Consider the following 23,370-nt stretch of genomic DNA (forward strand, 5'->3'; position numbering starts at 1 on the left):
CAGTACTTCCTGCCTCATCACCTTCCTTTTGTTCTCTCAGGGGGCTCCGTCTGAATGTATTCTCATTCATTTACCTGCATGCTTCTTTGATGGAGACTGGCATCTCCATGAGAGTAGGGCCCTTGTCTGCCTTGGTCCCCAGTGACCAGAACAGTGTCTCCTTCTTATTAGACACTCAGTCAATATTTGTGGAACAGAAGAAAGCGTCAGGAAGAGGCCTGGAGGGTAAGGAGGAATTAGCCAAGTGAAGAAGCCAGAAGCGTTGTTCCAGACTGAGAAAACAGCAGCCAGAGCCACTGAGACTGTAGACCGCATGGAATAAGGAGAAGGGATGAGTGGGAAGTAGCAGGAGAGAAAGATGGAGACACAGTGGGGCAGCCCCCAGACACGACTTGGCCCTCACTCTGGGGTGTGTGTGTGGGGGTCTCTAACCACTACCAAGACCCCCCCCCTCTCCGTTGGCTCCAGTCTGTGAAAACCTGCTCACATCCTGGTAGTCCTGCTGAGTGCAGCCTGTGCGTTTCTATAGTAACCGTCACCATGGCACCAGAGGCCAGGATCCAACTTCCGGCACCGGCACCGCTGAGGCCCTGAGCTCCTGTCCCCCTCCCCAGCAGCCTCTACCCCACAACACGGAAAGGAGACATGGCTGGGCACCACACTGGGGACATGCAAGGAGGGGTGTTGCCTGATGCAGGGGGACAGGATTAAGCATCAGGTATATGTCACAACAGACACACCAAGGGCAGACACAGACTGAACGTTTACTACCAGTTTCAGTTTCATTGCTTGGCTCAGGCAGGGGATGGGAGGTTGCATCTGAACACACAGTAAGCGCTGGAGCAGAGAGGCCGCTGTGTGGGTGGCAGGGTAGGGCATGGGGCTCCAGGCTCCTTGCGGCTCCCAGACCTGTGGCCTCTCTGAGCCTCACTCTCCCATCTGCAAAGGGGGAAGGATAAACCATGATACTATTCAGCCCACTGGAAGGATCAGAGAAACAAGCACAGTGCCTTGCACCCGGTAGGGGGCTTGACAAATATCCGGGGAGTGAGTCTGCACAAAGTATTAAAAAATGAATGTCCCCTCCGTCAGTCGACAAAACTACGAGTCCGCCTTCCCTTCTCTCTTCCCTTCCCTGGTCCGCATTCTGTTCAGACCCACTTCTATTGCACGAGCTTCAGATCATCTGTTCTCTGCCATCTCCCATGCTGTTGGACAGGGGCGGGGTGAAGAGGGTGGGAATCACAGGCTTCTGAGTCACAGACCTGTGTTCTAATCCAGCTGCTCACTGGCTGGCTGGCCTTGTGACCCCAGGCAAGCTGAGTCACCTCCCCATCATCTGCTTTCATTGAGATCCCTTTAACTGCAAGACTCATGAGCCCAACCAGCCTGGCTTAAACCCAAAGGAGGGTTGAGGTTAGGGTTGCAGATTGCAAATAAAAATACAGGATGCCCAGGTCATGATCTCGCGGTTTGTGGGTTCGAGCCCCGTGTCAGGGTCTGTGCTGACAGCTCGAAGCCTGGAGCCTGCTTCAGATTCTGTGTCTCCCTCTCTGCCCAGTCCCCGCTCACACTCTGTCCCCGTCTCTCTCAAAAATAAATTTTAAAAGTTCGTTAAAAGAAACACTTTAAAAAAATACAGGATGCCCAGTTAAATGTGAATTTCAGATAAACAAATAATTTTTGTGCTAGGTCTCAAATATTGCATGGGACACACTTATGCTAAAAAATACTTAGTTTACCAGAAACTCAAATTTTAAATTTCTTTTTAATGTTTATTTTTGACAGAGAGAGAGAGACAGAGAGACACAGCATGAGTGGGGGAGGGGCAGAGAGAGAGGGAGACCCAGAATTTGAAGCAGGCTCCAGGCTCTGAGCTGTCAGCACAGAGCCGGACACAGGGCCCGAACTCACGGACTGCGAGATCATGACCTGAGCCGAAGTCAGATGCTTAACCGGCTGAGCCACCCAGGTGCCCCAACAGAAACTCAAATTTTAATGGGCTAACCTGTTTCCTATCTGGCAGCCCTAGTTGGGGTGGGTACCTACTAACTCATGAAACAAACCGGATCTGGGAGCTCAAGGAACACCAGGAGTATTCGCTCTCTCTCCCTCTCTCTCTCCCATTCCCATCTCTGGGCTTTGCTTTCTGTAGCCTCAAGGAGGCCCACTCCTTGTGGGGACAGAGAGAGCCATCAGCTGTTCCCTGCTCCTTAGGGCTGGTTATGCAGAGGACCCTCCCTCCCTCCCCCGTTCCTCTCTCCCTTCCATCCTGTGCCCACGCTGGCCCCGTACCCCTGGTCTACCCCCTGTAGTTAGCTTTCTGCCACCCTAGACTGTCCCACCCATGAGGGCCAGCAGCTTTGGATCTGCCCCTCACCTCTCACGGACTCCTTCAGCCTCCCTGGGCCTTGCAACAGCCTGGTCCTGGGCCCTGTGAGTCTTCACACTTGCTTCTCCCCTCCCCGGGAGTGCCCTGCACTGACTTTGTCCTCCTTCGCCCACTGCTTCCGTGTACCCATGGTGGACCACCACAGTGGACACAGCAGCTCTTCCGAGGTTGCCTCTGACCTGAGCATCCAAAGCTGGCTCTCTGCATTTAAACCATTTTGGCTCTGGGCTTCAGTTTCCCAGTCTGTGAGGTGAGGGGACCGGACCAGCTAGTGGCCACAAACTCCAACAACACAAGTTTGGATCAGGATGTCAAATAAAAACCATGGCCCTATTTGGAGGGGGCAGGAGCAACTGAGCTCTGGCCCCTTGTCAGGTAGAAAAGCAGGCCTGATATTGCAATGCTTCTGATTTTCCCAAAGAACAAGGAATATCATTATGAATGGAAAACTCTCAATTTTGAGCAGTGGTTCCCGTTTGCGACCTCTGGACTAGACTGTCCAGCCCTGTGATCTAGGAAATACCTATATCTGGGAACTACATGCAGGAGATACCTGGGGGTTATTTAAAATGCACTTTCTGGGGCGCCTGGGTGGCGCAGTCGGTTAAGCGTCCGACTTCAGCCAGGTCACGATCTCGCGGTCCCTGAGTTCGAGCCCCGCGTCGGGCTCTGGGCTGATGGCTCAGAGCCTGGAGCCTGTTTCCGATTCTGTGTCTCCCTCTCTCTCTGCCCCTCCCCCGTTCATGCTCTGTCTCTCTCTATCCCAAAAAAAATAAATAAACGTTGAAAAAAAAAAAATTTAGAAGGACCCAGTCCCTTCAAAATAAATAAATAAATAAATAAATAAATAAATAAATAAATAAATAAATAAAATCCACTTTCTGGCTGTATCCAGGATCCTTGGAGCCAGCCCCCAGGAATCTGCATCTTAGCAAGCACCCTGAGGTGCTAAGCTTTTAGAATTACAAATCTTGGATTTCCCATTTTAATGGGGTCTCACCTTTCATTTGTATCCATTACAACGGGAGACAGGAGCCCCTTCCCTTTCACGTGGTCTCCCCAGACATGACCCTCACCCCATTGCAACCCTGGAGCAGACCAGGTGGCAGAGCCAGAAGTTTATGGAGCAGGAGCTCCCTGCCACCTGCCCGTCACTGCGCCAGCTCCACTGGTATAACGTGGAGGCCGCAATCACGATGAGAAACCCAAGGCTACCAAAGGGGTGGTCACTTGCCCAAGGTCACAAGGCCATCAGTGGAGGAGCTGGAGGTTCAAATCCCAGTCTGCGCGCGCATCAGAGCACTGTGGAGAGCCTTCTGCCAGGCCAAACTCTCTCTCCCCAGGTGGAAGACAGACAGAAGGTCATTGTCATGTTGAAAGAAGACTGTTGGTTCTCGGTCCTCTTTCCTACCGATCAGCGGCTAACACAATCAGCGGCTAACACAATCGGCACTGAAGGCTGATCACTTATGATGGGGAGCAGGATACAACAGGGTCACAAGGAGGGGAGGAGGAGTGCGAGTGGCTTCGATGAGAGTAGATGGCTCTGGGGACAAAAGAGGAGCTGTCGCAGCTATCAGCTCTAATGGACTTCTCACAGAAACAGGGATGGCGGCTACCCGCTTCTGTCCTTCACCACCCAGCCCTCACACCCTCCCCCCATCAGGTTTAGCTAAAGCTAACTAAGTATGATCATTGTAAAGTTTTAAATCACAGGCCCAAGCAACTGGCAGCTGGGGGCCCCATGGCACTTTGCTGCAGTTTCCATCTTTGGCAACATTTGCCTGGATCAGTGCGCATGCTTATCATCTGGCCACAGTTTGGTGACGTGCAGACTCAGAGTGAACATCTGAGTATCTGCTGTGTGCTCTGTGTTGTGCTATGTACAAACGACTGGAATTTAGTCTGTACCTTCTCTAACGGAATAGAAAAGCCTTATTGCCCCTGAGGTGCTATGGGAACAGAGCAGGGAGATTCCTCGCCCGGGAGGAATTGGGGGGAAACTCTGTGAAGGAAGAGGCTCTGAAGTGAGGATGGGAAAGTGTGCTCAATCAGAGCCACATAGAAGATGAGAAGGCAGGGGGCATTCTCTGTGGCATAAACTGTGTGCAGAGGAAGGCAGGCGGGTCCCAGCCCTGCCAATTCTGCCTCCCGAACGCTTCCTGTCTGGTCCCTTAAACCCAGTGCATCTCAGTCTAGTCATTTGTGTAACCACGCCCCCCCCGCATAGTTATTTCACATTTTTCTTTAAGTTGGTTTACTCATTTTTATAAAACTTACGTTACGAAGAATCTTTCTGTCACAACAGTAATTAAAAAATAGATTTTGCTTATAAATAGATGGTCACTAGAAAAGTAAAAACACTGAAAGCAAGATAATGCTACTGAAATCCAGCCAGGTTCTGCACCCCCCCCACCCCTGCCGGGGTTGGGGGGAGGGGCGTTGCTGAGTCTGCAGCCTACTCTCTCGTCATTAAAAAAGAGAAAACGGCAAGTGTTAGAGAGGCATTAGGGACACCCCAGCAGCAGCCTGAGACTTCCTCCTTGAGATAATCAAGGGTGAGACAGGACACAAACGAGATCCTTGCTTTAAGCTTTATGCGTCCCCCACTAAAGAGACCCCAGGTACCGGTGTCCGTACTCTTCGAGAAACTCTTGTCCCAGACAAACCGGAGCCAGCCCCAAACGACATGTGTGCCTCCGCAGTCTCCTGTAGATTGCTGGTTTGCAACTGTGCTCTGGGGAGATGGCAGATGCCATGGCTGTACCTAGAGACTGTCATGGTGGGAGAGCACTTTGCATGACAGCAACCACCACACCCCCACAACAGCAACAACCCTCATCAGAGACAACACTTCTCCAATTCTTACTGAACACCAGGCCCTTTGCTAATAAGCATTTAAACACATTGTTATTTAATCCTCACAAAAGTATCCACGAGGGTGCCATTATCATTCCCGTTTTACAGGATGACACAACTGAGGCACAGGAACGTTCAACACCTGCCCAAGAGCAATGTTACCCTCTTTATGTATTGGATTCCCATACACAATCTCACCGTTTTATTCATCCTTTCATCCAGTCGTTCAGCAGACAGACATCGAGTACCGTCTATGTTTCCTTTCTTTTTATTTGGAGCAATACCCTCTGTGTTTTAAAACGAAACGTGCTGTTTCCGGCTCTGCCCGCACTTTGACTTGCATCCTTCACTCCCGGCATCTTCAGACGGTCTCCTGTTGCCTGTGCGGACTGTGCCGCGACGCACTGCTCAGGTCACCCATCGGGTCCTGGACACCTGTTCCTCTGCTTCCAGGTTGCTGGTGGCTCTCGCTGAGTCCGTCTCCGGGAACTGCACTAGACTCAGGGGGACTGTGTGGCTTTCCGTTCTGCTCCCCCCACCCTGGTTGGGGTGGGGCACAGCTGGCAACTAGGGACAGACCATTATGGGGGAACAAAGCAGAGACCCCTTGCATCACTCCAGGGCCACTGTTGGGGCTGCCCCTGCTCCGAGCTCCCCGCGGGTCGGCTGAGGCCTCTGTTGCAGCTGCACCGCAGACCAACTTCCCCTGCCAGGCCTGCCACTCACGCCCCCTCACAGGTGGGTCCCCAGCCTGATCCCGAAAACGCCTGGGAGACTCCACCTAAGAGACTGTACAAAGGCATCTGTCCCCATCGAAAGCTATAACCCAGCCCCTGTCTTCCCGGTGGTCCCTCCACAACTGAGACCCAAGCAAAAGGAGCCCCAGTGCATTGGCACTAAAGGCCCAGGGCCACCTCAACCTCCACAAGCCCTGAAGGTCATGGAGGCGGTTGGTCTCTTTATTTACATGTTTTCACACATTAGCTAATTAGATTTGTTCCCAGGCCCCATTACTGGTTCCTCACGTGTATCATGGCCTCGGCTCTAATGACAGGCAGCCACACAGGCGGGCCCGGGAAGATGCTCTCTTTCAGGCCCGCAGGGATCAGCCAGGGCAGGAGAGAGAGGAAGGAGGGGGAGACTGGATTACAGGGTGTCAGGGAAGGGTCACTGCTCCCTTACCTTTTTCCACCTTTGAGCAAGGAGAGAGCAATCAGCATTTCCCCTCCTTAAGGAGGCATCTTGCCAAGGCAGCCAGAAGGCCTGAGTGGTAAGTGACCCACCTTTGCTCTATTCTTAAATGGCCTGTTAAAAATAGCCTACATCTGCCCCAGGGTTGACCCCTAACATTTCTTAAATTTCATTGCAAATTACGGTCTCGGCAATTCCGCAGGCTTCCCACTGTAAGCCCAAGCCCAGCAATAAAGGCAGAAAAGAAACGGAATTAGAACCTGCAGCCCGCAGTGGTGATTTTGGGATGTGGATGTGAGGGCTCACCAGTAATCTCACTTAGCATAAAGCAGACGGTGGGACTCAGTCTGAAGGAGCTCCAAGGTCACCGCATCCAGCCCGGCTTTGCATCACAGGAGCAAGGACCAGGCCGTCCAGACACCGTCCTTCGAAGAACAGAGAAACATCGCAACCAGGCAGCCTGGCCTGTCATCGCCTTCAAAGGCCTGGCCACCACATCTAGTTAGTGAGTTCCCACTATGTGCCGGGCCACGAGTCAGCGGTTCGCAACATCCGTGGTCTTCGGATGTCTCTACGTGCTTAAAAATTATTGAGGAGAGGTCCCAGAGTGCTTTGGCTGCTGTTTGTCGTATAAGATACGAAAACTGAAGAACTGTACAAATATGCATGAATTTATTCATTTCAAAACAACCCATTACACGGTAACATGTCACATGTTTTGAAATCAAAACGTGTCCATATGTTACAAAGTAAACTCTATCGTGCATGCCTGGGTGGTTCCGTCCGTTAAGAGTCCGACTCTTGATTTTGGCTCAGGCCATGATCTCACGGTTCGTGAGTGCGAGCCCTGCATGGGGCTCTGTGAGAGCACTGGAGCCTGCCTCGGATTGTCTCTGCCCCTCCCCCACTTGCTTTCTATCACTCTCAAAATACATAAGTATAAACTTTAAAAAGTTATAAAAAAATAAACTTTACCTTACAGAACGAAGATGATTGGTGAGAAGAGGGACATTGTTTTACATATCTTCAAATCCCTTTAATGTCCAGCTTAATGGAAGACAGCTGGATTCTGAGATCAGCTTCTGCTTTCGGTCTGGGGCAATAGCTTGTTCTGGTTAAAAGGTATAGAGAAAATCTGGCCTCACACAGATACATGGTTGGAAAAGGGAGAAGCAGTTTAACAGCCTTTTCGGATAATGATGGGTGTTCTTTGGTACTACGGTCACACTTGACAAGTTTTGGTTAAGCGTAGCTGCAACGTAAAATCCGAAACTGTGCTGCCGAACTGTTCTACTCTGCCCCATCAAAATCCACTGGTCTGTCTCCCACTTTGAAGGGATCTCTTACACAGGCAAGATTTCCTAACATCTTGATTGTTCATTGGGAAACAACTGCTTCACAGACTCCTGCAGGTTTTGCAAATATTGACACGTTTCATTGCATAGTATCACAAATTCAAAGTCACCAGTATCGCCGCAGTTCTCCTCCAGGACGTTTGATGAGAAGGCATCAAGTTCAGAATGGCAGATAAAGTTTTCCAAACTTCTGCTTTTCACTTAGCTCGAACTTTATCGCTGGTAACAAATACCGCCAGTTGCGTTCCCTAAAATGACAGGCTCGCTTAATTCATTTCTGAGAGAACATCTGCAAAATGCCCAAATCTGAAAAAGCATGGCGCTCGTCGGTTGTTCTTTCAAGTAAAAAGCGTGTGTCGTGAAAAAGCAATGAGTGATTCAACTCACAATTCGACCACATGTGAGCTTTTCCTCCACGCTACCTGCAACGATGGTGCTTTTGTATGCAGCCAAAATGCTTTATCCGTCCTTCCCACTTTTCTTTATACAGATCATTAAAAAGACAAGGGTCGACGGGGCGCCTGGGCGGCTCAGTCACTTAAGTGTCCAACCCCTGATTTCGGCTCAGGTCATGATCTCACAGCTTTGTGGGATCGAGCCCCATGTCAGGCTCTGGCCTGACAGCAGAGAGCCTGCTTGGGATTCTCTCTCTCCCCCCACCCCTCCCCTGCTCACATTCTCTCTCTCAAAATAAACAAATGAACAACAACAAAAAAGGCAAGGGACGAGGTTTCATAAAGTTAACCATTTCATTGCCTCATTAGGGACATCCTTGGTGTCCTTACACACGTGCCAGTCTCATGTGTTTTAATGCAACTGGGTGACGGCCACAGATACGGCCATTCCTTGTACATTTTGATATGCCACATCCTTGATTCAAACCAACGTCAGTTTTACCCACCACCGCTACCAATGTTAATAGAATGAAAAATGCAAATGACGTCCTAGAGTTACGGAAATAGCTTTGACCTCAAGGACCCCCTGAAAGAGTTTCGTGGGCTCCCAGGTGTCTCCAGACTGCACCTGGAGAACTGCTAAGCTAGGAGAGTGCAGTTGTTACTGCACCTCCAGAAACTTCCAAGCTGTCAAGAAGATAGAGCATAAACAGACACAATTACCATACGACGTGGTGAGGGCCAGGATGGAGGCATGGCAAAGAGAGCAATTTGTCTTGCACTGTGGAAACTGGCAAAGCTTTCACAGTGCAGGGAACTTTTGAAATGGGTCTTGAGGGTTAAGTAGGAGTTCACCCAGAGAGAGAAGGTGGATCTCTGTATTCCCACTTTCAGAAGGATGGGTCCTGGGCAGGCAAGGCCTTGGGAAACAGGTACAAAAGAAGAAAATAAACAGGAGAGTTCACATTATTAATAAAAATAACATTGGTCACCATCATGGAACACCTCCTCACACTTTACCTACATTATCTACATTTATTTTTTTTTAATTTTTTTTTTAACGTTTATTTATTTTTGAGACAGAGAGAGACAGAGCATGAATGGGGGAGGGGCAGAGAGAGGGAGACACAGAATCGGAAACAGGCTCCAGGCTCTGAGCTGTCAGCACAGAGTCCGACGCGGGGCTCGAACTCACGGACTGCGAGATCACGACCTGAGCCGAAGTCGGACGCTTAACCGACTGAGCCACCCAGGCGCCCCCACACTATCTACATTTAATTCTCTCCCCAAACCTATGAAAGGCATGTGATTCTCTCTTTGTTTAAAGAAGGTGGGTAAGTTCTCAAGGACACAGAGCAAATTCGTAAGGGAAATCAAGATTAAAAAGCAGGACTGCCTGCATTAACATATGTCAAATGCTCAGAAGTGCCTGGCATATAGTAAGCACTCAATGTGTTTGAGCTGCTTTTGTTCTTACTGGTGTCCTCAGCGTATTCCTGCCTGGTCTCAGCTGCACAGCCCACCCTCTCATAGTAAGGGCAGGCTCTGTTAACACCACGTATTTTAAGCAGGTCTAGAAGCATGAAAATACGTCGCAGCAAGAGCACTTTTCCTGCAAGCAGTTCTATTCCTGAAGGCTGATTCACTTGGGTCCCTCTGTTCCATGTCTCATGCCCGCCAAACCTGCGTGGACCCGAGCGGTGTAAAGATAATAAAAGCAGGCCCTAAGGCCGAGTCCCAGGGAAGGCCCGGGGCACTCAGGGCCCTGATTTAAAATGCGCTGGGGTTGGCCTCATCTCAGCTGAGTCTCCTTCCCTTTTCAGTTCTGCCCGGCCACCCTCTGCGGGCTCCTGGGATGAGGCAACCATTCAATCCTGCTGTGCACCTGAAAACAGGAAGATATTCGGTGCATTCACCTTTGACCTAGTTCTGCTGCTGTCATTCTAACAAGCAGGTGAGGAGAGCCCCCCTGTCCCTGGGCTCTGCCCTGCCTGAAGCAGGCTGGCAGGCTGTTGTCCATATGCTGGCTTTGTCTGTTAGGTTACCAGACAAAGCGCCCCAGAATGCCAACCGCCCCCGGCTTGGTTACTCTGTTCTTGACACACGATGAGCTCTTGGCATCGTGTGAATCCTGAGGATGGGATGTTGTGTGTGAGCTCCCAAGGGCAACTCAAGAACATCGGTCGTGCTGGCGCTCCCAGGCCCTATTTATTTCCAAATGATCCCGGCCCCCAGGAACCCCAACTAGAAATGGAGCGCCTATCTGTGTAAAGGCTTTGTAGAGACGATCCATCATTTGCAACGTATTTCATCATCTTTCTAAGGCTGGTGCAAATATTCTGCCCGAAGCCACCACGGGGTTCAGTTTCTGTGGCCTGGGCTCAGCCACGATGGTGATGCTGTAGCACTTTCTACATGTCAACCTCTGGGTGCACCACTTCGCGAACATTGTCCGGTTTCGTCCTGAGCACAGCTCCTGGGAAGACTCCAGATAAGTCACTCTCCTGGAATCAGGAACCAGGACCAAGGCCAGTGTGATCAGATTCCCCAGTGTGAGCGCTTTCACTCTTCCATCCCCCTGGCTGGCCCTCTTTGCCAGCAGGCTTGCCTGAAACTGGGGCAAAGCTGGAACCAGTATTTTTGGGGGTGTCTCTACCTGCACCAGACCTTTCACCCATGCATTATCTCATTTCATCCAGAAAATTGCCCTGAGGTACAGGAGATGATGTAGAGGCCCAACCTGCCGATCAGCTCGCCCGCGGCCACGCGTCTCAAGCAGAGCAGGATCCAGACCCAGGTCAGCGTGAACTCCAGGTCTGTGGCCCGTGTGTCACACACGTTGTTTCTACTGCGCTAGGACATCTGGGTCTTCTGGGAGCACCGAGGGAAACATGTGTGCAGTGAGCACGAGTGGCAGGGCTGGTTACTTCCAGTGAGAGGGAAGCAGGGAGGAAAGGTCTGAAGCCAAAAAGACTTGGGGGTAGGGGACTGCCATGGCGGGGAGAAGGGCGAGGAAATAAGAAGGCAAGTCCCCACAGTGCAGGAACAAGGAATCTGGGCAGAGCGTGCTCATCCCATTGTCAGAATCAGGAGTGTCCACCCCTCCAATTCCTTCCAGATCATTCCAAACATCAGGGCTTGGTTTAAGCAGCACACGATCAATGGTGCCTTCCTCCAGCCCACGCTCAACCCGATGTCTGCTGGCATCTGCAGTCTGAGCCTCTCTCTCTGGATGTGAATTGCGTATAGTCACATACTGCGGTCTGCCTCAAGTGTCTCCAGATAGAAAGTTCCCATCGCACAGGAGGCACCCACTGAGGTGGGAAGTTGCTAACAGGGAGGACGCTGTCCTTTTTATTCTTCTCTTATTCTTCACAGGACCCAGAAGACTGGCAAAAACAGACATATGCTCAAATCAATGCACGTGGTGTGGAACTGATCCCATTTTATAGAGCAAAACAGAGGAACTCCTATAAGTTAAGTCCGCAGTTCCAGGGTTATCTGATTTTTCTCTAACGATAAATCTCCTGATCACTACAACACTTCAAATTAAAGGCAAATAAGTGTGGATTGATTTAAAAAGGAAGAGGAGGAGGAGGAGAGAGAAAGGGGTAGGAAAGAGGAGGTGGGAGGAAGGGAAAAAATATGAAGGGGAGGAGAGAAAGGGGAGAGATGAGGAGGGGAGAAGGAAAAGCAGGGGATGGAAAAAATGGGAGGAAATAATGAGAGGGAGGATGAGGAGGATGGGGAAGAGCTGAGGAGAGGAAGGAGGAGGGGGAGGGGAGGAGGGGGAGGATGGGAGGACAGAGAGGAGGGGAAGAGGGGGAGGAGGGGAGGAGGGGGAGGAGGGCAGGAGGGGGAAGAGGGGAGGAGGGGGAGGAGGGCAGGAGGGGGAGGAGGGGAGGAGGGGGAGGAGGGCAGGAGGGGGAAGAGGGGAGGAGGGGAAGAGGGGGAGGAGGTAGAGGGGAGGAGGAGGAGGATGGGTTAGAGCTGAGGAGAGGAAGGAGGAGGGGAGGAGGGGGAGGAGGGGAGGAGGGGGAGGAGGGGAGGAGGGGGAGGAGGGCAGGAGGGGAAGAGGGGAGGAGGGGGAGGAGGGGAGGAGGGGGAGGAGGGGAGGAGGGGGAGGAGGGGGAAGAGGTAGAGGGGAGGAGGAGGAGGATGGGTTAGAGCTGAGGAGAGGAAGGAGGAGGGGGAGGGGAGGAGGGGAGGATGGGAGGAGGGGGAAGACAGGAGGGGGAGGAGGGGGAGGAGGTAGAGGGGAGGAGGAGGAGGATGGGTTAGAGCTGAGGAGAGGAAGGAGGAGGGGGAGGAGGGGGAGGGGGAAGAGGGGAGGAGGATGGGGAAGAGCTGAGGAGAGGAAGGAGAAGGGGGAAGGGGGGAGGGGGTGGAGGGGAGGAGGGGGTGGAGGGGAGGAGGGGTGAAGGGGAGGAGGAGGATGATGGGGAAGAGCTGAGGAGAGGAAGGAGAAAGGAGGAGGGGGAGGGGAGGAGGGGAGGAGGAGGATGAGGAAGAGCTGAGGAGAGGAAGGAGAAGGGGGAAGGGAGGAGGGGAGGAGGAGGATGGGGAAGAGCTGAGGAGAGGAAGGTGGAGGGGAGGAGGGGGAGGAGGGGAGGAGGGGGAGGAGGGGAGGAGGAGGATGATGGGGAAGAGCTGAGGAGAGGAAGGTGGAGGGGGAGGCGAGGAAGAGGAGGATGGGGAAGAGCTGAGGAGAGGAGGGGAGGAGGAGGGGGAGGAGGTGAGGAGGATGGGGAAGAGCTGAGGAGAGAAAGGTGGAGGGGGAGAGGAGAAGGGGAGGAGGGGAGGAGGAGGAGGATGGGGAAGAGCTGAAGAGAGGAAAGAGGAGGGGGAGGGGATGAGGGGGAGGAAGGGGAGGAGAAGGAGGACAGGGAAGATGTGAGGAGGGGAAGGAGGAGGTGGGGGCAGAGAGGGAGGGAGGAGGAGGAGGTTTTGCTCTGGAATGGGACATAGAGCTTAAAACTGAAATGGGTACAAAATCAGATTGGTGACAGAAATAGCACTCTTTTCCGAAGCATGAATTCTATTTTGCCTAATCTAAAAAGAGATTTTTCTGCGATACAAACCTCCCCGTCTGTGCCTGCTTCACCAAGATGTAGGCTTTGATCGACTCCATCGAGTATGGAAACCTAACCCACCACAGAATGAACTATATTCGGGGCTCTGTCAGGTTAATCTCCAAAGAAATCTCACGACAGGGCCGAGTCTTGAGGCAACACAGAACAGATAACCAGAGTCTGCAGCCCAGCCATCCCTCACGCAGCACAGCCTGGCACTGGGATGGTCCTCCTCACGGGCAGACCTCGGTGACCACCCTGGAGACCTCCCGTGCCCACTGCAGGGCTTGACACGGGAGCTGCTCCGCAAACAGTCACCAGCTCACATCTCTGAGCTTACAAACGCGGGCGACGACCGTCAAACTTGACCTACCATCAGGATTCGCCAGCTAAGCCAAAACTGGCCAGATTTCAGACTTCTTCTACAACATGGGTTTTCACGTTTCTTTTCTGTGGCATGTACTGTTGATAACGAACCTCACAGATGATTCGAGCATTCTGGGTATTTATATGGGACTTGAACCTTCCCTGAGGGTTCAGACCTGTACCGTGAGGTCAGATTTGACCAAATGTGTGTCTGTGGTGTAGGCAACAGGTCTTGTTTTTGTCTTTTCTCTCACTTATCGTGGTTCAGAATTCTGTGTTTTGGGCTTACTTATCTTGTGTCTGTTTGCCCTCCTAAAAGTACTGATGTCCATAAAGACCAGAACCCTATCTAGCCTATTCACCACAGCAGAATATGACCTGGCACTAATATGACGAATGACACATGGCAGGTGCTGCACAAACATTGAATGAATGAATGAATGAATGGGTTGGATCAAACACCTCTTAGCTTCTTAGCTCCCTGAGACAGACTCTTGGGCTCAGTATCACCAGAAGGCCCTTGGCTGCCTGCTTGGGGTTCCCAAGCAGGCAGCCCTTTGTGAGTTGGCCAGTCATGTCAACATGGTGTTGGGACCCCAGATCTGACCTCCAGGGTGGCTGCAGGTCCTCATTTGGCACAGTTGAGACCAGGGGAGCCTTCGCCATAAGGGTGAGCTCGTGCTGGGGGCCTGGAGGACAGGCCCACTATGGAGCTTACTTGACCACTGTCCCAGTCAGGACCCGGCTTGGGAAGAGCATCTCTGACTTCAGCGGCCAGCACCAGCATGTGCACACACAGGAGGGCAGCAGGAAGGAAAGTATATCCCCCCTACACACCTGGCCATAACCCCAAGGTCAGGGAGACATGCGCTTGGGGAAGGTGGGCCATATATAATAATGCACAGTCTGATAGAGCTCCATCTCTATTTTGCAAGACCTGTCGTCTAATGAAGTCACAGCAGGTGCAAGACACAGAGGGGGCTGGGGCAGGCCTCGGGAGAGACAGTGGTGAACATATTCCACCCCTGGCACATGTTCTGGACTGCAGGCCCAGCCCCAACCCTCCAGGTAGGCTTCCTGTGGAATGACTTCTTCAATGAACCCATCCCTGTCCCGCTGCTCCGTCAACCATGGACACACTGACCTGCTAGTCAGGCTCGTTCTCACCTCCAGGACTTTATACAATTGCTTCCTTTCCCAGGACCCTCTTTCCTCAGGTCTGAGCATGGCAAGGTCGCAGTTCAAACACCGCCTTTCAAAAGAAGCCTTCCCTGACCACCTACTGATATGCACCCAAAATGATTTTGATCTTGATTTTGTTTACTTCTCACTTGCTTCTAAGTTCCAAAACCTGAGACCATGCCACCTTTCACGTACTCCCTCAGCCCAGCACAGGGAAGCACACAGAAGGCACCTGATAAACATTTATGCAGGTAAATGAGTACGTGACTGAGTGACTGAGTGCATGTGCTCAGTTCAAAAGTGAGGACCAACATGGCTTCCCAGGGTCCATTCATTACCAGGCCTGTCCAGTCAAGACACTAATCCCAAGTCCCCTGGGACAGTGAGGCCAAAGCTCTCAGGAAGAGTCTCCCTGTAAGAACAGGCTCTACGTCCAGGTCCTGGCAAGTTTTTATTTTTATTCAACACTGGCTACATGGCAAGCACTTGACCTACAAGCCTTTGTCTAATTCACAGCTTCCCTCTGAGTGGCCACCATGGTGACTCCCATTTCACAGATAAGAAGCCCTACTTGGGGAGGTTAAGCAGCTTGTTCAAGGTCTCTTGGCTGTGAAGTCAAGGACCTCGTTTGGCTTCTGGTGAGCCAGGGCTCAAAGGCCTCTTTCCTGTCTCCCTGCACCCCTCCAAGTCAGTCAGGAAGCCTGTGCCCGCAGGGGGCAGTGTAGGAAAGAGCTGTTCTCTGAAATGGCTGTTCCCATCCCTTCACCCAACAAGTATCGACCAGGCCCTTGCTCTGTGTAGGTGCCAAGGTCAAGGGCTGGAGCACAGAGACGGAGCCCCACCCACCTGCAGCTCAGGGACACCCATGCTGCAGTGAGTCATAGCACAGTGGTCTTCTAGAAAGGTTTTTCTTAATTAAACGTAATTAAAATTCCTCAGGTTTTAAAGATTTCTTAAAATTCCTTGGGGGTGGGGGTTGGCAGTGAATGTGGAGTGAGCGCTAGCGTCTCAATTCAGGGGACACACTTGAGGCTAGGGGTAGCAGGACGGGAAGGTGGGGGGCCTTGGCCACACAGGCAAGCTGGCTAGGTGGGCTGGCCTCCCAGGGCTTGCCCCAGTTTGGAGCCATTTCCTCCCCCAATTCTGACTTCCTAGCTCTCCAGCCGTGAGCTCTGGACCCTGGCAGAGGACCACCGGGCACTGGTGTGGAGAAATGTGCCCTGCTCAGTATTTTGTAGCAGGTCTTAAAGTAGAGGCACCAAGACCTCTGCTGAGACACTGGAATTTTTCAATTTGAAGCCCAAAGTTCGCTCTCTCTCTCTCTCTCTCTTGTTCTTTCGTTCATTCATTCCTGGCAAACTGCGTGTTCTCTCCTCCTTCCCTGGTGAAGCCCATTGTCATTCCGGCAGCATTTCAGCCCACTGCAGGCATAGCGGAGGCTCCCTCTTCCAGATTTCTCTGTCAAATCGCTGGCAAGGACAAAGCCGTTGGGAGCAAGATTCGGTAACTAGCTTTTTAATTTCATGGCCCGAGGTTGTCAGGACAGTGCAGAGAGCATTGCCAACGATTCAGAGAGCGGCCCATGAATCTGGGGCACAGCAGGCAAGAACAAGGGACACTTCAGCTGGTGGGGGTGGGGCTGGGTGCTGGCAGCCACTTGGGAGGAGAAAGTTCTCTTCTTCCAAATTTGTTTCGTTTGGATCCCATGTTAATTTAAAAAGATCAGTTCAGCAATTTTTCGCCCTTCCACAAGAAAGTGTTTTAGACCGCTGAGAAAGCAAAAAAGAAGTGTCCTTCTCCAGCGGGGATAAGGATCAGGTGGTCAGAGGCTGCTATGAAATGGGGCTTGTAAATTGGAGGGAGAGCTGCTGTATTTCCAAATCATTTTTGCAAACGTGGATGACAGCACAAATGCACCTCCAGATTAAGACAGTGACACTGTCACAGTGAAAAGACCTGCATCCCAGCCCCAAGCTCAGGGACAGATTTGCCGTGTGACTGTGGGTCAGGGGTCCTCCCTCTCTGAGCTCTGCAAATTGAAAGGACTGAAGAAAATAATCCCTAAAATCCTTTCCCACCTTTACGCTTCTCTGCTTTTTTTCCAAGCCCATCATTACCTTAAATCTGGGGTCTCTGGTCTCACGGGTGGGACCTCAGCTGGGTCTGAACTGAGAGGACTGAGCTGTGCCCACCCAGGAGGGGAGTGACAGAACCGCATCACGAAGGACAGTCACCGCTTTACAGCCGCACTGCCCGAGATTCCCCGCTGGACATACCCCATTAACCTTTTACACAGTTAAAGTGGTAAACTTGCGCTGGAGTTGGGATTCACGGTTCCCACAGCTCCGTCAAATGCATTCTCTTTCAAATTCCTCACATCCACCCCATAAAGTGAGGTCCTGTTATTTGCTCCATTTTACAGAAAAGGAATGTGTGATTCACGGACCTAAAGGTGGCCCAAGTGTGACCAGAACCCCCTTCCCCAGTGCCCTCTGGCCTGCTCTGGGCTAACATACACAAGGTCTGCTTCCGGGAAGTGGCCCATAAGGGGAAGAGAAGCCAGCATGTGCGTCTTCCCTCCTGCCTCCCTGCAGCCTCACAACTGCCCCCTAACTGGCTGTTTTTGTCCAAGGCTCCTAGTCTCCAGCAACATGAACGGACGCTGGGTGATTTAAGCTGAAAGGGAATTTATAGAAAGGATACTGGGCAGCTCACGGAACAGATGGGAAGGCTGGAAAATGAGGCTTAGGAAGCAGGCAAGAGAAAAGCGAGGCCACACAGCCAGAATCAGAACCCAGACTCTCGCGACGGCTCCAGCCCAGTAACGTCACCATCGCAGCTGCCACGAACGCACAGCCCCTGGCTCCCCACAGCTCCGCACAATCTCCCCTGGCCTTGGCCACGCGCCTGCACCTGAGCTGCAAGGGAGGCTGGGAAGTGGGGGGTGCCTGGCATTTTCACCTTCTTATAGCGAGGCTCTGCCTCTCAACAAGTCGCCAAGGGTGGCGCCAAGCCCCAAACGGGAAGGGCGCTGGGATGCCAGGCAACCACAGAGATGGGAAATGTGCGCCATCCGTCAGGTAGGCTCAGTAATGCTGTGTGAACAAGACTTCCTAAATCTGAGCGGCTTCAAATATTAAAGATTTATTTCTTGTTCACTCTACATATCCATCAAGGGCCAGCTGGGGGCTCTGCTCCAGGTCATTCTTTGCCCAGATCTCAGGCTGACAGCACAGCCACCATTTCAGATACTGCCCACTGTCACCCCGGCAGAGCGAAAGGGAGATTCGAGTGACACACGTCACTTCTACTCACAGCTCACTGGCTGGACTACTCACATGGCCCTGCCTTGGGGCCAGCAGGTGCAATCCTGCCTTGGATGTAGGAGACAGAAAGCTGGGAATATCCGAAGAGCATTAAGGATGCCCACAGTCCACTACATGAACCCTGCCAACCACAGCCCATCTAGGGAGCAAATAGAGGAAAAACGCCCTGAAATGGAAATACGAGACCTGACTTTCATTCCAGGTTGAGCTACCAAGGCCTGTGTGTTCCTCTGGCACCTCCAAGGCTCGAGGGATCCCCCACCTTTGGGTGTGGTCACAGAAAGCCGTCCACTCAAATTTCAAATGCTAACAGCAAATGTCAGAGCACCATCTACCATGAAGCATCGGAAGGGCCGGGCGTAATCCGACAGCCAGAAGGGCAGATCAGCCCCCTGGAGCTCAGGTGGGCAGGCGGCCTCCTCCTCCTCGCTCACGGGCTCCTTAGTCACTGCCCTGTTTCCCCAGAAAGATGGATACTTCTGTGCAGCTCTACGTTCTCTCTGAAAATAAACCCTCTGCCTGCACCTGACAGGACAGCAGCAGGAGCTGGGACGTCTACAGGCCACTGGGGCCATAATCTGCCTCAGCCACAGAGAGACAACAGGCAAGCAGAATCCCGGAAAAGTGCAGAGAACCAGGCACGGAGAGTGAGGGTCTGCATCTCTGAAGGATCTCACACACCCGGGTCCGACTAGCTACACAGCCCTTCCTTAAGTTGTGACGTTGACACTTCTAAAAGGAGCGAGAGCAGGGGTGCCTGGGTGGCTCAGTCGGTTAAGCGTCCCACTTCAGCTCAGGTCATGATCTCACAGTCCGTGAGTTCAAGCCCCACGTCAGGTTCGTGCTGACAGCTCAGAGCCTGGAGCCTGCTTCAGATTCGGTGTTTCCCTCTCTCTGTGCCCCTCCCCTGCTCATGCTCTGTCTCGCTCTGTCTCTCTCTGTCTCAAAAATAAATTCAAAAACGTTAAAAAAAATTTTTAAAGGAGGAAGAGCAATTATTGGTAACAACTGGGCCAATGACCAACAGACTAAATACAAAAGCTCCCATCGACACCCAGTCCAGGGAAGAGGGCAGTTGTAGCTTCTGACAAGTGGGCTTCATAGATACAACACAGACCCCTAGTCTCCTCCCAATATACATGTGCCACTTCTTCCTTAATAATATGAACCACAATTTCTAACTGGAGGCTGCACCAGAAAGCTCTCCAAGACTGTGGCCAGCCATCTTGGATCACAAGGCAGCACTCTCAAGATGGTGGAGCTTAGGAGTCTGAGGGTCAGAGAGCCACCCTGTCAGCCCAGGACTGCCTTCCTCCAGACTTTTACATGAGACAAACTCCTGTCGTGTGTAAGCCACTGCGATTTTGTGGTTTACAGGTCTTAGCAGCAAAATGCAACTGTGAACAGCTCTAACAGAAGCAGAAAAGTCATGTTAACCACACTCCTGTTTTCAAAGGAGTGTGGAGCTGGCTGAAAGGATGAGCTTCCTGCTTGGATGACCTCCTTGATGGGTCTGGGGATGCAAAAGCGGGACTGGGGCTCAGTCTGGAAAAGGGAGCTGAAGAGAGCTGACTTATGTTGCATCCCACGATGAGAAGTGGGCATTCTGGTGGCAAACCGTGAGGGTGGGAGTGAAGATGGGCACGGGGAGAGGGGCCGGGAGATAAGCTGGACAGAGGCTTGTGCACTCACGAGGAGAAAAAGCTGATCATGAATCCCTCATGATATGGGAAGCCCTCTATGAGCAAGAAGGTTGAAGGTACAATTTGCAGTTTGTTTTTTTAATTTTTTTTAATGTTTTTTTTCATTTATTTTTGAGAGAGGTAGAGACAGAATGCGAGTGGGTTGGGGCAGAGAGAGAGGGAGACACAGAATCCCAAGCAGGCTCCAGGCTCTGAGCTGTCAGCAGAGAGCCCGATGTGGGGCTCGAACTCACCGACCGTGAGATCATGACCTGAGCTGAAGTCGGACACTCAACCGACTGAGCCATCCAGGCGCCCCCAGTTTGTTTTTTAATGTTGCTGAAATGTCAGTGCCTCCTCTGCTATCCTCAGAATTTCAGTCGGTAATAAAGAATCAAGATGCTGAGTTCCATACAAAAACCCACAAGCTACAAGGAACAGGGTAGAGGCACGAGTGCCAAAGCAGAGGTGACCATGGAGAATTGCAGAATTGTGGAGGGGGTCAGGCTTGGCCTTCTGCGGGGCTCAGGATGGCCACGGTAGGGGTGGGGGTGAACAGTCTTATCTAGATCTCAAGGGGCATGTGACATCTGCCACTTGTCTCCTCACTGCTCGTCTCTAGCTTCACCCAGTCTGTGCTGTCCTAGAGAAATTTCTACAAACCGCACATCGGATGCTGGTCCTGCCCTATTTAAAGCTTATCATCTCCACCCCAAGGTCAAGTTCAACTGCCAAAATGGTAGCATCTGAGACCCCAGTCCACTTCATCAACTTCATCTCTCTCTCTTTTTTGTAAGTTTATTGACTTTTGAGAGAAAGAGAGAGAGAGAGTGTGTGTGCACAGGCAGGGAAGGTGCAGAGAAAGAATCCCAAGCAGTCTCCACATCATCAGTGCAGAGCCCGACTTGGGAGTTCGAACCCATGAATCGTGAGAGCCGAAATCAAGAGTCAGACACTTGGGGCACCCGGGGCGCTCAGTTGGTTAAGCGTCCGACTTGCGCTCAGGTCATGGTCTCACAGTTCGTTGAGTTTGAGTCCCGCGTCGGGCTCTGTGCTGATAGCTTGGAGCCTGGAGCCTTCTTCAGATTCTGTGTCTCCCTCTCTCCCTGCCCCTCCCCTGCTCACACTCTGTCTCTCTCTCCCTCAAAATAAATAAACATTAAAAAAAAAAAAAAAAGAGAGAGACGCTTAGCCAACTGAGCCACCCAGGTGCTCCAAACTCCTCTCTTGTTGGTCCCCAACACACCCCACCCCAAATACATGCTCTACAACCCCACAGAGCTTGGAGACATGCAACTCTCTTCAGAATATACTATGCTCTTCAAGCTTCTGGGCCTTTACCCAAGCTGACCCTCTGCCTGAGACTCTGAGCCTCCCCTTCTCTACCTACTTATCCAGGGAATCTTAATCACAACAGAAGGGAATTCTGGCTGATTCATGCAGTAAAGGAGGTAGTAACGGACATAGTGTGGCTCCCAGAATCTCTGGGAAGGCCAGAGATCCAGGCTTGAGGATGACAAGGCCAGGAGCTGCACCCAAAGTCCCACTACTAGACATTTCATGGTGACACTACTGCCCCATTGCTGGGACAGACAAGGCAGCAGCTGCCTCTGATGCTGCCCATGCAGGCACCGGACCGTGGGGCCCCTCTGAAGGGGGTGCCACCTCCCCCTTACTTCTTCATATGCCCCCCTGCGGCATCAGCGGGCCAGGGTGGCCTCTGACAGCTGGAGTCCAGGCTACATGTTTGGGAAGTGGAGAAATCAAGTCTCTGGGCTCTACGCCTCCTGCCAGCACTCATAAGCTGGAGACTGCCCAAACGCAGGAACGGTGCTCAAAGGAACTTCTAAAAAGAAGGGCAAATGCCCACCGCACTCATCAGGACCCTTCTCCAACAGTGCCTCCTTGGTGACATTCCCCACGGCTGTGTCGAGCAGTTCCCCGCACCCCTCTGTTCCCTCTGTACCCACCTCCCTCCTCAGGCACTCTATTAAGGACCTCCCTCCAGGTTTTGAACTCTTCCAGGATGAGGACCAAGGCAGAGATCACGTCTGTATCTCACCTCTCCCCTCTAGCCCTCTGTACCTAGAACAGAATGTGGGTATCATTATTTCTGAGTGAACAAATAAGTGATTTAGCTCCACTACCAAGGACACATACGACAAGAGGACAATGAGTAATAACCATGACGTATGTATGCACTTACCGTGCCCTCATTTCTGTGCTAGGTACTTAATGTACAATATTTTATTGACAAGTAGGGCTGATTTGGGTCCTCTCTGTTTTGCAGGTGGGGAATGCGAGGCCGATTAAAGAAGTTAAGTAACTTGCCAAAGACACTCAGCCAGCACTGCTGACCTGGGCCCCAAACCAGAAGGCTACCTCAGAGGGTTGGCCAGAGAAGGCAATGGAAGGAAATCAGGAAGCTGGCCCAGCACTATGTAAGTCCACGGGCAGCTTCTAGAGCCTTCCTACCTAGGTTGTCTCAGGGGAGGGTAAGGACACAGGGTGCAGGAGCTCCCAATGGCTCCCTACACTCCTCTGTCCTTGAGCCCCGAAGGATATAAATGCCCCACTATAGCCTGGAGTCCCCAGCAAAGCAGACACCAGGGCAGGGCTGGGGGTGGGGGACAGCAGACAGCGGGTAGAGGCAGGGGGAAGAGCAGCAGGCTGTCAAAGATCTGGGCAGGGACGCTCAACCACCCAAGGACCGCATTAAATAACAGCCCCTTTGGCCCGGAAAGAGCTTCCTGAGTTCAGGAACAATAAAATCAACATGCACATACCTCCTCACCTGTGCACAGGCCCTTTCCTGTTCAATAAACCATCACTAGTCTTCTCTCTAGAACCATCACAGGTAGCATGGATCTAGAACTTAGCACCTGCCAGGCACCACATCCCTTGGAGGTAGGTTCTATAATTATTGTCATATCACACATGAGAAAACGGAGGCTCCAAGAAGAGAGCTGACCCATGATTCATAGCTACAACATGGTGGGCGGGCCAGAATTCCATCCCAGGCCCGTCTCCCGAGGTCACAGGCCTCCTAAAATGTTACAGAAGGCAGAACCCAGGCTTTAGGCATCAGGCAGACCCAGCATGAACTTTGCTTGTGACTTCCCCTCCCTGCACCTCAGTGTCCTCATCTGTAAAATGAGAAGAATGTCTGTCTGCCTTGCAGGGCCACTGTCCCAACTACAGATAGTGGGGGCCCCACCGGGGCCAGGTATACAGTAGGCGCTCAATAACTGTCACTTCCCTCCCTCTAGCTGGGGCAATCTGCTTCTCCTTCTGCCATAAATCTTTGGAATTTCAGCGGTGTTTCCAGGAAGATCCAACACACCCTAAAGCCAGCTCTCTCTCAGAAATGGAAGCAACTTCCCTCAGCTCAGAGACCTCTGCTTGCCCTGACAGGGCCTGGCTACAGAAAGTGGCCCCTGAGCCACACCCAGACACCCAGCACCTGGCCTCTCTTTGCCTCTGGGGTGGGAGTGGTGGGGTGTCGGGAGGGTCATTCCCCCAGGCCTCACGGTCCAGTCCTCGAATTTAG

At 52.1% G+C, this 23,370-nt stretch overlaps 1 long non-coding RNA gene across 3 annotated transcripts in view; it reads right to left on the reverse strand.

The window, feature by feature from the left end:
- LOC123610452 overlaps nucleotides 1–23,370 on the reverse strand; it is a 48,946-nt gene that overhangs the window by 20,374 nt on the left and 5,202 nt on the right. For all 3 annotated transcript variants that reach the window (XR_006718129.1, XR_006718130.1, XR_006718128.1), the window contains exon 3: nucleotides 7,418–8,045. This is a non-coding gene — a long non-coding RNA (uncharacterized LOC123610452). The remainder of the gene's footprint in view (nucleotides 1–7,417; nucleotides 8,046–23,370) is intronic.

Source organism: Leopardus geoffroyi, chromosome A1 (assembly GCF_018350155.1).
Source record: "Leopardus geoffroyi isolate Oge1 chromosome A1, O.geoffroyi_Oge1_pat1.0, whole genome shotgun sequence".
Taxonomy (NCBI): Eukaryota; Metazoa; Chordata; class Mammalia; order Carnivora; family Felidae; genus Leopardus; species Leopardus geoffroyi.